Here is a 12,455-nt window from a genome sequence, read left to right as displayed (position 1 = left end):
AAATGGCAACAAGGAATGCAATTTCTGTGTTCAGCGACTATGCAAGCAACAAATTTGGATACGCGACCGAGGAGATCGGCAAACTTTCAGCGGCAACCCTAGACTTGGCACTGACAACATTTTACGCTGAGGTCCGGACTCATGCAGAAAGGCGAACTGTACTCGAAGAAGTTTGTTCGGTGTAATAAAAATAATAACACATGAGAGCTAGGGCAAGATCACGATTTTTTGCCTGCCCTCCTTACGGCTCGGGCATCATCAATATTTCGATCATTACCACCATCCCTTGGGCAGGCAATAAATCGTGATCTTGCCCTCGCTCTCATGTGTTATTATTTAAATATTGCCTGTTCCTGTGTCGTATCAGCATGAGTGTCATTTGTGCTGCGTCAGACACTCGACTTCGTCTCGTGTCTGACGCAGCACAAATGACACGAATGCTGATATGATATGATATGATATGACTGTTTATTTCACCAAAGTTAAATACATTAATGTTGAAATCTGACTCAAATAGTGAATTTAGCAAGTTCTAACTCCTGGTGAGGACCATAGAAAATAGGTATACATACCTAGTCGAGTCTATGGTCCGTAATGAATATTTAGACCTATCTTGTTGCGAGATACAACGAAGAATGACAGAAATCACTTCTATTAAAAATGTTAACAACAAATGCGGATAAATATACATATTGCTGAGAAGTTAAAACTCTTTCTCAGTATGCCATGTAGGCATGAATAAGCAGATCTATAGAAAATAATGAAAAATACATTGTATAGCACAGTCAAATGCACAGCGAGAAAAATAAAATAAAATATGGATGGAAAATAGAAAACATTACTCTGCCAGGAGATATCTTTTCAGATGTTTTTTAAACTGATGTCTATTAGTGATATGTTTTATGGCTGAAGGAAGGGAATTCCAATGCCGAGTTGCTGCATACTTAAAGTTGTGATGGTTGACCGTGAGCTTTACTTTGGGAACTGGTAAATTTCCACTGATACTTGAGCGAGTTGAGTAATTATGCGGAACAGGATGAGGTAAATAGTGGTAAAGACTGTGTGCATAGTGGCCTGTATTAAGGTCATATAGGAACAAGCAGGACTGTTGTTTGCAAAGTGCATGGATGTCAAGGATACCAAATTTGGCGAACAGGGGAGCTGAGGGGGCATCAAAAGCAGAAAAAGAAATTAACCTTACAAGTTTCTTTTGAATAAGGAGAAGCGGTTTAAGGGTGGACCGATAAGCATTCCCCCAAATTTCGAGACAGTACATAAGGTGGGGCAAGATGAGACTATTATATAATAAAAGAAGAGCAGTTTTAGGAACATAGTGGCGTATACGCGAAATGATGCCAACAATGGGACTAATCTTACTTCGTACTCTCTCGATATGAGATTTCCATGTTAATGAAGGGTCAATCGATACCCCGCGGTAAGTTGTTGAGGACACACCGTTTATAGTCGCACTACCAACAACTAATGATCCGTGAACATGTATCTGCTTCTGCTGAGTTTTAATAATCATGTAATTAGTTTTTCTCAAGACTAATAGTGAGCTTATTTGCTCGACACCATATACACACCTTGTTAAAATGGACATTTAAATCATCTAAGTCAACAGTTGGGGTATCAATGGATCTGAAGAGGTTAGTGTCGTCTGCAAAAAGACGAAAGCTGAAAGCATCAGTTGAGGAAGTAATATCATTGATGTAAAGGAGGAAAAGGATAGGTTCAAGTATAGAACCTTGAGGCACACCACATTTCAACTGCATTGGGGATGACAAGTTCCCATCTATATCAACCATTTGTTGCCGATTTTCAAGATAGCTTTCGAACCAATTGAGGGCGCGTCCTCTGATACCATAGTGAGAAAGTTTATGAAGGAGAATGTTATGATCAATCGTGTCGAAAGGAACAGGCGATATTTTGTAATAACCGATTTATCATATACCCATGCCCATAATTTTACTAATAGAATGAAAAGCCTTAAATGTTTAGGCTTTACTTTATTACGCCTTGCGCATAAATATCAAAATGTTTATGTGAGCAGGCTTCATTTATAAAGTATACGACGAAGCTGTCAACATCAAGCGCGACATCGCTCTCGATGAACCCCAAGAAGAAAGACACCGGGATACAAAAATCGTCATACAGGAGGAACCTTTTAAGGTGCAATATGCTATTTCAGTTGTAACCGATCAAAAACTGTGCTCAGCTCTAAATCTATCCTGATTTTGATCGTCGTGCGCTACTTACAGCTACAGGGGCTTTAATGTGTTAAATATCGCATATTTTTACTTAAAGTTTTTTATGAGGCTTCGTGGGACAGTGGTAAGGCCACCCGAATCACGCTTACTATCGGAGGGCACAGGAGAACAAGGAGCAAATAGTCCAAGCAATGTGATATTCTTTTCTTGATTATTAAAACAATTATTTTTTATGAAACATCGATATCAATAAATCCGTGTTAGTATTTCATCAGGTTGCTTCTTTTCTGCTTCGCAGCACTCGATGAAATCACTGAAAGTCTATGAAATGTATGTGCAACATAGCCCTGGGCGTCCAATGGCAGTTGAAGTATACTTCGGATGGTGATGAGTTTGAGACCCGGTAGATCCAGAGCAAAGCCCAGAGTAAGTTTAAGTTTATATTCAGACATCATTGTGCCATTTCTATGAACAATACCAAAATAAGTGGCTATATTCTGTTATTCGTACTTGTGATTTCACTCTGAATGCAGCCTCTCAATTCAGAATGGGTTAAATAGTTCGAAATAATGATTTCTGTCATGTGACTCAACCTACTTCCTAGTCAGGAGGTAACACTGCATTTTTTGCCACTTTAATGGCGTTTTATCGATTACACTGTCTCAGCGATATTGTCATTCAAATTGGAATTTAATTTGTCATTCGTACAACATGTCAATTTGAAAAATTCCAGCGCTTGTCTGCCAATCACACATGAAGAGCAGGTTGAAATACATAAAAGTGAAAGAACACGACAAACAAAACTACAGTGAAGTTTGTTCGAAAGGCGGCGTCACTTCTGTTACACAGGTCTCCTTGGCAACAATACAAACAGCTCCATTCATCGAATCTTGTGTCACAGTGGTACATCACGTTGAGTTTCTTCACGTCTTCCAAACAGGCTGCGTATTGAAATTCTCCGTTCTCGTTCTGGTAACACCCCTTGACGATCTGCAGTTTACCGGAAGCGGCTGAACAGGCCAGAGGAAAGACACGAACAAACAAAAAAAACAAAAAAAAACAAGTGTTATCTCGGCTGACGGATGGTAAGATTCGACTGGGAGCTGAGAAAGCTGAAGTGGAACTGGAACCTATGGTTGTATCATACACGTGAACACATGCCGGTCGAGCTGTCTCAAATTGACTACAGGAATTAGTAATGACCTTACCTCACGTGAGTTATCGAGATAGTCATATATAAAAAGAGCAATGAATCAATTAATAAATTTGTTTATTAATAACTAAGTGAATATTTGTAATAAACCTGGGAATGTTTTAGAAGACTAACGGTGAGACGAAAACAAACGTAAAGGAACTGTGAAAACACATACTTTGAATCAATGCAACATCGAGAGTACACATATATGATATTTTTACGACTACATGTATACAGATACCTTTGACTTGGGCAATGTTAAAAAAGTAGACTTTTGACCCCTGCATTTTACTCCAGCACGACCCTAGTAGCATAAAATAAAATCCTTTGACCTATTATTATGTAGTCATAGTAGAGATTTGAATAAGGAATTAGAAATTCCTCCATACTTGACGAAATTTATAGAGTTTGTTCTTTGTAGATTCCTGTTCTGACAGGATACCTGCACCAAATTCTGGACTGAATACTAACATGCACTGAATAAATTATGATAATTGCAATATCGACGTTGATCCCATTCCACTCGGCAATGAGTTCATCTACAAGCAGTTTGTTATCAAGGAAGTAGGTGTTTCATGATAACGTCATTCCGAGATTGTCCAGACATTCATGGCTAATATTATCATAATTCCTTCACCAAACTGGTTACTGGGCGCGAATATAGCTGGTAATTTTATTTTCACAGGATTGAATCATTCTGATAACAAATTCGCATTAATGTTACAATCACTGAATATACATGACTGTTGTATACATCATCTTCCTCAGTTCTCTATTTCACCATGTCGAGCTATACATGTAAAACATGAACTCATTGCTTTGTGAGACCAGCATTGAAGCGAGACCTCCCCGGTAGTGTGATCTGAAATTTGTTTCTTACCGTTGTAGTTGACGTAGGTGGCGCATGCCTGGTAGCTAGATTGTAGTGGTAGTTCGGAATCATCGCATGTGTAATCAAGCAAACACCTTTGATTGTCTTCTGCAATTCGTTGTGTGTCGTTGATGTATTGCTGCTCACATTGATAACATCTCAGGGCACTGCCTATAACATAACACGACAATAACTACTCTTTATTCAGCGAGAGTGCTGCTCCGCCAGGGACTGTAAGATTCAGGCTTATGAGGGCGCTCACTCACGCCTCTGGCGTGTCCAATGCTCCAACTCTGCTTGACTGAATCATCCTATTGAGAACTACGCTTAAAAAAAGTGATTTTGTTTAACAAACGACAACAGAAAAGTTGTTATATTCTTTTAAACGTTTATATTATAAACCTCGAAAGTGAAAGACTTAAACGTTTGTTCACACTTTTCTCAATGTTCTAATTTTCATTACATACAACCATACTATCTTTTTTCATTTTTTCAGTTGTTACCCGTTTCTTTTCGTAGAAACTTACTGTGTTTTAATACCAATGTGCTCGTAGACGGGAAGATCCGTAGTCTTGCCAGCCAAGTCGACTGCATGCCCATGCAATATGCCATATTGTGTTTCTCAGCCAGACCCCACATATTGTGAGGAATCAGATGGCGTGATATAGACAAGAGCAATGTAATCTGGGAGCAACTGATCCATTTACTATATTTTTAGACAAAGTCACGGAAAATGTAGATTCAAGTTTATTAATTTTAAGAAGTGGCTTTCGATATTTTTCCCTAGTAATGAGTGTGATCTATGACTTTTATATTCTGGTTCAGCTATATCTTACGGGCCGTAAACTGATCCTAGACACAAAGTCACAAATCCCACTAACTGCAAAGAATTGACTTTGAAAGCTAATTCCAGATGAACTTGAGGGCGATCTATTTTCGTTACTTTATCTCAAAACATAATTAACTTCATATGAGTGTGTCAGGATGCATCACTTTTGTCAGCATTGCGCCGTCTTTCCTAGGGTATTTTATGTGGCATTTCTCCCTGACCGAGAGGGGGGCGGCGTCGGATGAGGGTCCAAAAGTGGAGCCCTGGTAACCGAAACCAAAGGATCTGGAAGCAGGGATGTCCCCCTCTTGTGTAGCGCGTGTGGAAGTGCCATCGTATCCGAGTCGAAAGTGCCCCCTATTTGCCTCTCAACAAAATCAACATCAACAAAATGGCTGCCAGGAAAATCGGAATACATTGTCTGTCATCTTTTCTGATATTATCAAAGATTAGATTACGTAGTCTCCCTACTCGTCACAAAACGCTAATTGATGATAATAATAATATTAATTAATAATATCTCTTGTCTTTTCCAAGGCTTTGCTGAAATTGACCACTGTAACATGATTCATTTCTAGAAGTGTTCTCGTCTTTCAGCAATGTTATGGATTTCATCAGTCCCGTCACTTGACGTCTTCTTAAATTTGAGAAGTAAAACAAAATATTTTTACGTAACAATGTCGCTCAGTTCAAAATACGTAAAAGAAAAGCATAAACCTAGTTTATCAAAAACCGACATCTCAACTTCCGTATGATAAATGATTAAAAATGAACAAAGACTATTTTTTACAAACTTCTTTGATGTCCACTTTTGCGCTTTGCAACCTGTAACATAGCGTCTTTGCGGAGAAAACTTACATAATATGAACATAACTTACCAACTGTCAACGTAAGTATGATAAAGATGGTACGGATAGATGATATGATCGCCATGACGCCTTGATTTGTGTTCCGAATAGAGAGGACTTAACCAGGGATTCAATGATTCACACACTCTGCCTTCAAGATGCTCTTGAATCGTAAATAAATGGCTTTATCATTCGACGTGTGTTACCATGGAAACCAGTCTCTATTGAGCAAAAGAAAAATTGTCGAATCGTGTTCGTAACATGGAAGCCGTTACGTAATCGTTCCGATCTTTTGCAAAGAACCGGAAATAGGAAGTACTGCCCTGTAGATGTAAAAAGGAAAATTGGTCGTCATTATTTTAAATGCCTTTTCAGGTTCATTTTATACTACTCTGGTTACCAAATTTACAGATTACTGATGCGTCGTCAAACACAACATCACACGTTCAGTCTTCTCTGAAACCGCATTCTGGTTATTTCTGTTTCATTTTGTTTTTACACCATTCAGCCTCTCGTCAACCGACATTTTCTGTCGATTTTTTCAAAGTAATATACTCTAAAACCGATATTTTTCGTGTATAACTGTACTGAATGGAAGGAATAAACATTTGACAACGAGTCCATGGTGGCGGTGCTATTCAGATAGATTAATCACCGGCAAGGAGCTTCAGCTAAGTAAAGAGAGTAGGAGCTCACACTTCTATCGCTTCGGAGGGAGGGGCACTGATTGCTATCAAAAGTTTGCCTTACCATCGCCGACACATTTTTGCGATGGCTAACATAGTACATGAACGGGCCCAAGGTTAAAATTTTCGGACAAGACCTATTTAGCTTAATCGCCCAGACTTATCTTTAACAAAATCATACTAGATTACGTATTGCACTACAGCTTTGACTAGTGTTGATGAAAATTATAGCAAATGAATTGTCGCTGGGATTACGATGGGATTACCATGAGAGTTTTTCTTACATTTCAGTTCAGTTCCATAAATAACCTTTTCAGTGTCGGGCAGTGGACAATCAGCGAGCTGAACTTGTGACCAACAAGCACGCCCTCAAAGGGGTACTTGGTCAAATATTCTAAAGTTTTCGATAAAATGGCCGTTGAGGGCAGGCCAACAAAAGTCCTCATAGGTGAACTTCTCTGTGGTAAAATGAGGTTGTCAATAAATGAAGAGTCTTGAGTATTCTGTACGTAGCAAAGTGATGAAAGGGCGACACTTAAGAACGACTATCGCAAATCTGGCGGGAAAACGTTTTAATATATGCGCATGCTTGACAAAGCATGCAGATGCGTGCTTATCCACTGTAAGCGTACAAACAGAATAATTATCCGGGGACTCATTGATGAAGTCTACACGTTAATATATTGCAATTTCTGTATGTATATTTTGAAATCTATTTCCGCCTTTTCTTAAACTAGTCGACGTTATCTTTGTGTAATGATATCGGCTTATGGCGCGGTGGTTCCCCTTTGTAAAAAACACCCGGGAAATAACTTCAAATTAAGGTTTGTTCTACTCCAGACCAGAATTATAGAGACTTCAATTTTAAAACAGACCATGACAAAATAAAACCAGTATTAGTTGAAACGTGAAGACCGTCGAATCGTTTCTTTTAAAATTCGTTAATTAACGGTCAAACTTTTTTCATCGTCGACATTTGGTGGCGACATATTATGTGACTGTCATCCAATTTTTTGAAATGCAACCTTCTTTTACTGTGAGTATCATTTTCAGTCAGTCATCGAGTTTATCCGTCAGCAACTTAATGTCCGAGAAATTTAAGTGTCAATAGATGTTCACCAGACATCATTTTTACCGAAATGCTTTTCTTTTGATGATCCAAACTTTGTTCCGATGAAGTCTAAGACCAATGACTGTCGGCCTGGCCATTTCATTTTAATTGACGTTATTTTTGTCGAGCACATTGATTCGCTAATAACCCCCCCGCTGTTTGTATTTATGAAGGACACTGGCCGTGGATTGGTTGAGGGCGGGCAGTCGCCACAGCCAGCAATCAAAGGTAGTTTCATTTGAAATTGCATTTTTTCTTGAAATCGCAAATGCCTAAAATTCAACAAAGGCTACCACATAGCGATTTCAAATTGAAAAATTAATAAATATTGTGTATATTATGCCATGGATGATAACCACCGATATATTAAATGAACTTAATAATGGAAGATAGGACGCCACGCTGTTAAAATGGGTTACTTTTAAGCGCGGGTTTTGATTGATCTACTTTGGCGCTCAGTGGGTAGTTTCCCTATACAGCTATTAATATTCAATTAGGCAGTAATCGACTTTCGATGACGGAGGGTACAATATCATTCCAAATCCTACTCCACCAGTGACAAACATTTGACGACGTCAGAAACAAATCATGACAAATTCTGCATGGCTGTCGTTAGTTGATACGCGTTTCCAAACGTTTATGATTGAATTCAAATAGAAAACAGCACTCCAGTAGGAAGATAACTTTAATATCTCAACAGTTTTTTCTTGAAAGAAAACTATCTTCAATGAAATAGTATTTGCTTACATCAGTAAGTCTTTGTTATTTTTTATTGCTTACGAAACTCTCTCTCTCTCTCTCTCTCTCTCTCTCTCTCTCTCTCTCTCCTCTCTCTCTCTCTCTCCTCTCTCTCTCTCTCTCTCTCTCTCTCTCTCTCTCTCTCTCTCTCTCTCTCTCTCTCACGACACGCCTGCTTTCGGTATTGAAAGTCCCCTTTCTGCTTTAAAAGCTTCACCATTAAGGTTTGAAATTTCTATAATGACTAAATTAAAGTGTTCTGTAACAAACAAGTTCTACATACGGCGCTCTCTGCTGTTCTCTGGAACTAAACGCCTCGCCTTGCAAATGAATCCTGACCATGACGTCATCAGCTTTACGATGATAAATCCAGGTAAGATGCATGCCAGGATTCTGAGTGACATGTTTTTACAAACAGTACCAGAATAAAACCGAATGTCACCAGCTGAGGTCTCGTATAACATGGTGAATTACCTTGCAATATGTACTAAGGCAAGGCAAACAAAGCAACCTTACTTAATCAAACAATGTAAATCATAAAACAACATCCGACGTTGAACGTGGATCTCAATCACAACGTTGTAATTTCTCCTGGATGATAAATTGAATCAGAACGAATACATCAGAACTGCAATTGTGTCTGTTCACTTTCAAAGGATACGTCATAAAACAAAATAGTCTATTCACTTTGTCTCTCTATTTTCTATCTATCTATCTATCTATCTATCCATCCATCTATCTTTTTATCTATCTATCCATCTATCTATCTATCTATCTATCTATCTATCTATCTATCTATATATATATATATATAATATCAAAGTAGCAAATAAGAAATTATATATATATATATATATATATATATATATATATATCAAAGTATCAAATAAGAATATATATATATAATGTATTAGAGTTGTTGTATTTACTTACGATCAAAAAGACTTAAACACAGCAGAAACTGAATTCAATGATAGATCGTAGAACGTGCTGTTACACACTTCCCGTGTTCACTATGACAAAGACTGAAAGCTACCCCTTGAGAAAGATCCTTATATTAATGAGTATGAAGATAAATTTGGCCGATCAGCGTTTTTGCTCACACAGACCTGAACCATAGCGTTGAGATGGGCTCTGCTTCAGATTGAATATCTTTGTGACAATGAAATTAAGTTTCCTTCGCCAGGTAATTACGAATCCTTGAATAAAAACATACAAAATAGTTCTGTTAATTGAAACATATTGTAAAAATAACGCTGTTGGCAATTGTCTGCTAATTGCCCTACTTTCATCTCCATTTTAAAATTATTCTCTACAAACCACGGAAATGACATTTACTTATCGCTTTACAGTCGTGCTAATTAAGAGTATCTCAATGAAATCAACATACAATCGATTTGTACTTTTCTTCCTTCGACAACCTCCCATGTCTATTTTCACTTTTTCTGGACTCCCTCCAAGACCCAGCAGAGGACACAAGCTCGAAGATGTTTCGTATACAGATGAATCCTTCCCCATTCAAACAGAGTAACTGTCAAATGTCAGCGCAACTTTCGAGGCTCTGCAACAATATTATCCGAAGAAGAAGCGCAGTCGGCTTTTGCGCATGAAAGGAAAGATACGAGAATTCGAAAGTGCAATAAACGATCAGATTGGTGAGATCTAGTATATAGTGTATATCCGTGTCACTTTCAGAAACAATCTATTGTTGGTAGACATTTTTAGACAATGGACAAATGATAAGATCAATAATGATGTAATTATCAGTCATTTCGATTGCTAAACCTAGATCATCTTGATGTTTGTTTTTGCTGCATAAATAAGTAGACTAGACGACCCTGCCCTCTAAACTCCATCGCTTAAATTGTTTCATCGTTCGTTATTCACAAAATCACCATTTTCTCCAAGAATAGTTTGTTTTGTCTTTTGTGTTTGTTTTTGTTTTTTCCCAACCAATTCGCCCCCTGTCAAAGAATTCCTTTCAGTTTCGTTAACATTCAAAATTAAGTTCACCAATATTCAGCATATCAATGTGATCCCCTTTTCTCAGTTTGTTGATGAATTTCGATTCAGTACAATTCACTTTGCGAGAGCAATCTTTAACTTACCGGGATTCTCAGGCTTCTTTTGTAAAATGCATTTAAAATGTGCTCTATGTATTTATCATCTAATTGCGTTTAATAAACCCGAATATTGAAGCAAACAGACGCTGAATATCAATTGAATTAACACTGCATTTATCCGTCATGTAAGCGTGTCTACGTTGTCGGTAAGGAGACTCGTCTTTGTCGCATAAACGTATTCACTCGTACTATTTACCGGCAGATTACAAAAGACGGACCACAGTTTGCAATTACTAAGATAGCCAAGTGTAGACAGCACAAAGGAAGCACCAGTGAATTTTAAATTTACCTTCAGTTCACAACTCGCTTTGCGTTTGCATGTGTAGACCAGGCCGACACGCGACTGTTATGCGTCCATGGGTAAACTAACCGGTAAGAGAGCAACGCCGCGTCACCACACAGTGCCTGTAACTATTCATCGGACTATCATTTTAAGACTGAAAGTTTGCACCGAGCTGATAGCTGCGTATGCATAGAAAGAATAAAACAAATTATGCCGATCCCATTAAAAACTACCGGGCCAATTTAAGTGCAAAAACGTCCAGCTGGCATGAACCATACGATGAAACGTCTTACACGTGTATACACATGAATATATGTCGTAATATCCTGATAAACGATGACGTGATCGTTTAAAGTCCATCTAAAATTTTCACAATCACTTTTAAATCTGCTCACAAATGAATGTACTCACAATATCTCGCGCGGAATGAAAACATTTGCTGCAAAAACACACTTGTACATATACAAGATGCATGCATTTTTACACATGCAAGTTGCATGTATTGGTACGCACAAACATGCAGAGATACACCTCCATCCACAAACTCTCACTTCCGTTCATCCATCAACGCATCCATCCATCCATACATCCATCCATCCATCCATCCATCCATCCATCCATCCATCCATCCATCCATCCATCCATCCATCCATCCATCCATCCATCCATCCATCCATCCATCCATCCATCCATCCATCTATCCATCCTTCTTTCCTTCCAAATAAATAGGTTCACTAAGGACAGAGAATACTCGGCATAACGAGAATTTTAAAGAACTAAAAATATCATATGAAGTCTATTTTTAAATTAACAATCCTATTTATTCAAGATCATTAAAGAGCACTGAACTTAGCATATTGTGCCTCATGTTCGATTTTAGGTGACTGAAAGCACCCGAGATGGAATTTAGTTACTAAATGCGCTAATTGTATTTTAATTAGTGATAATGTTCGCGGCATTGTTCATTTATCCTTCATCATCCTTGGAATTGTCTTTGATCACGCTGATTGGCTAATTGATGATAGTCTAACATGAAGGGTCTATTAATTATTGACACCAGTTATGCACAGTTGATAGTTCGGGAATAGTTTGTTACTGCCTATCCCACGCTGAGACAGAGACTCGATGAAGAATACACTTGTATGTCGATGAACTGTAGCCCCTGGATTCTGTACCGCCCCCCACCCTATGAAAATGTTTATGGAAAGTAATCTTGAGCCGACTCAAACTTAATAGATATATATTATTTATTTCTGTCTACCTATTATGAAGTGATTTTATCTGTCTGATGATTACAGGATGCATGAAACTTAAATAACTGATATTATTACTTTGTACTTGAAGTAATTTGCGTTATTATTTATAACGCCGTGCTTTAGCATCGAGCACTGTAATTGCCCACGGGGATATCTGTATACTTCAATATATATATATATATTATATATATATATATATATATATATATATATATATATATATATATATATATATATATATATATATACCTTGTTTGCCTTGTCATATATTTCTATCGTTTGTGACATTATATTCATAGGTGAAT

The 12,455-nt window shown here is 37.8% G+C and overlaps 1 long non-coding RNA gene across 1 annotated transcript; it reads right to left on the bottom strand.

The window, feature by feature from the left end:
• Positions 1–2,877: 2,877 nt before the first annotated feature.
• Positions 2,878–6,163, bottom strand: LOC139125237 (uncharacterized). Its single transcript, XR_011550165.1, has 3 exons — positions 5,984–6,163; positions 4,286–4,447; positions 2,878–3,220 (listed from the first exon to the last, which is right to left on the bottom strand). It is a non-coding gene; the product is annotated as an uncharacterized lncRNA (long non-coding RNA).
• Between the last annotated feature and the right edge of the window lie 6,292 nt (positions 6,164–12,455).

This window comes from Ptychodera flava (genome assembly GCF_041260155.1).
Source record: "Ptychodera flava strain L36383 chromosome 3 unlocalized genomic scaffold, AS_Pfla_20210202 Scaffold_25__1_contigs__length_14229661_pilon, whole genome shotgun sequence".
Taxonomy (NCBI): Eukaryota; Metazoa; Hemichordata; class Enteropneusta; family Ptychoderidae; genus Ptychodera; species Ptychodera flava.
This window is presented reverse-complemented; position numbering and strand designations above follow the sequence as displayed.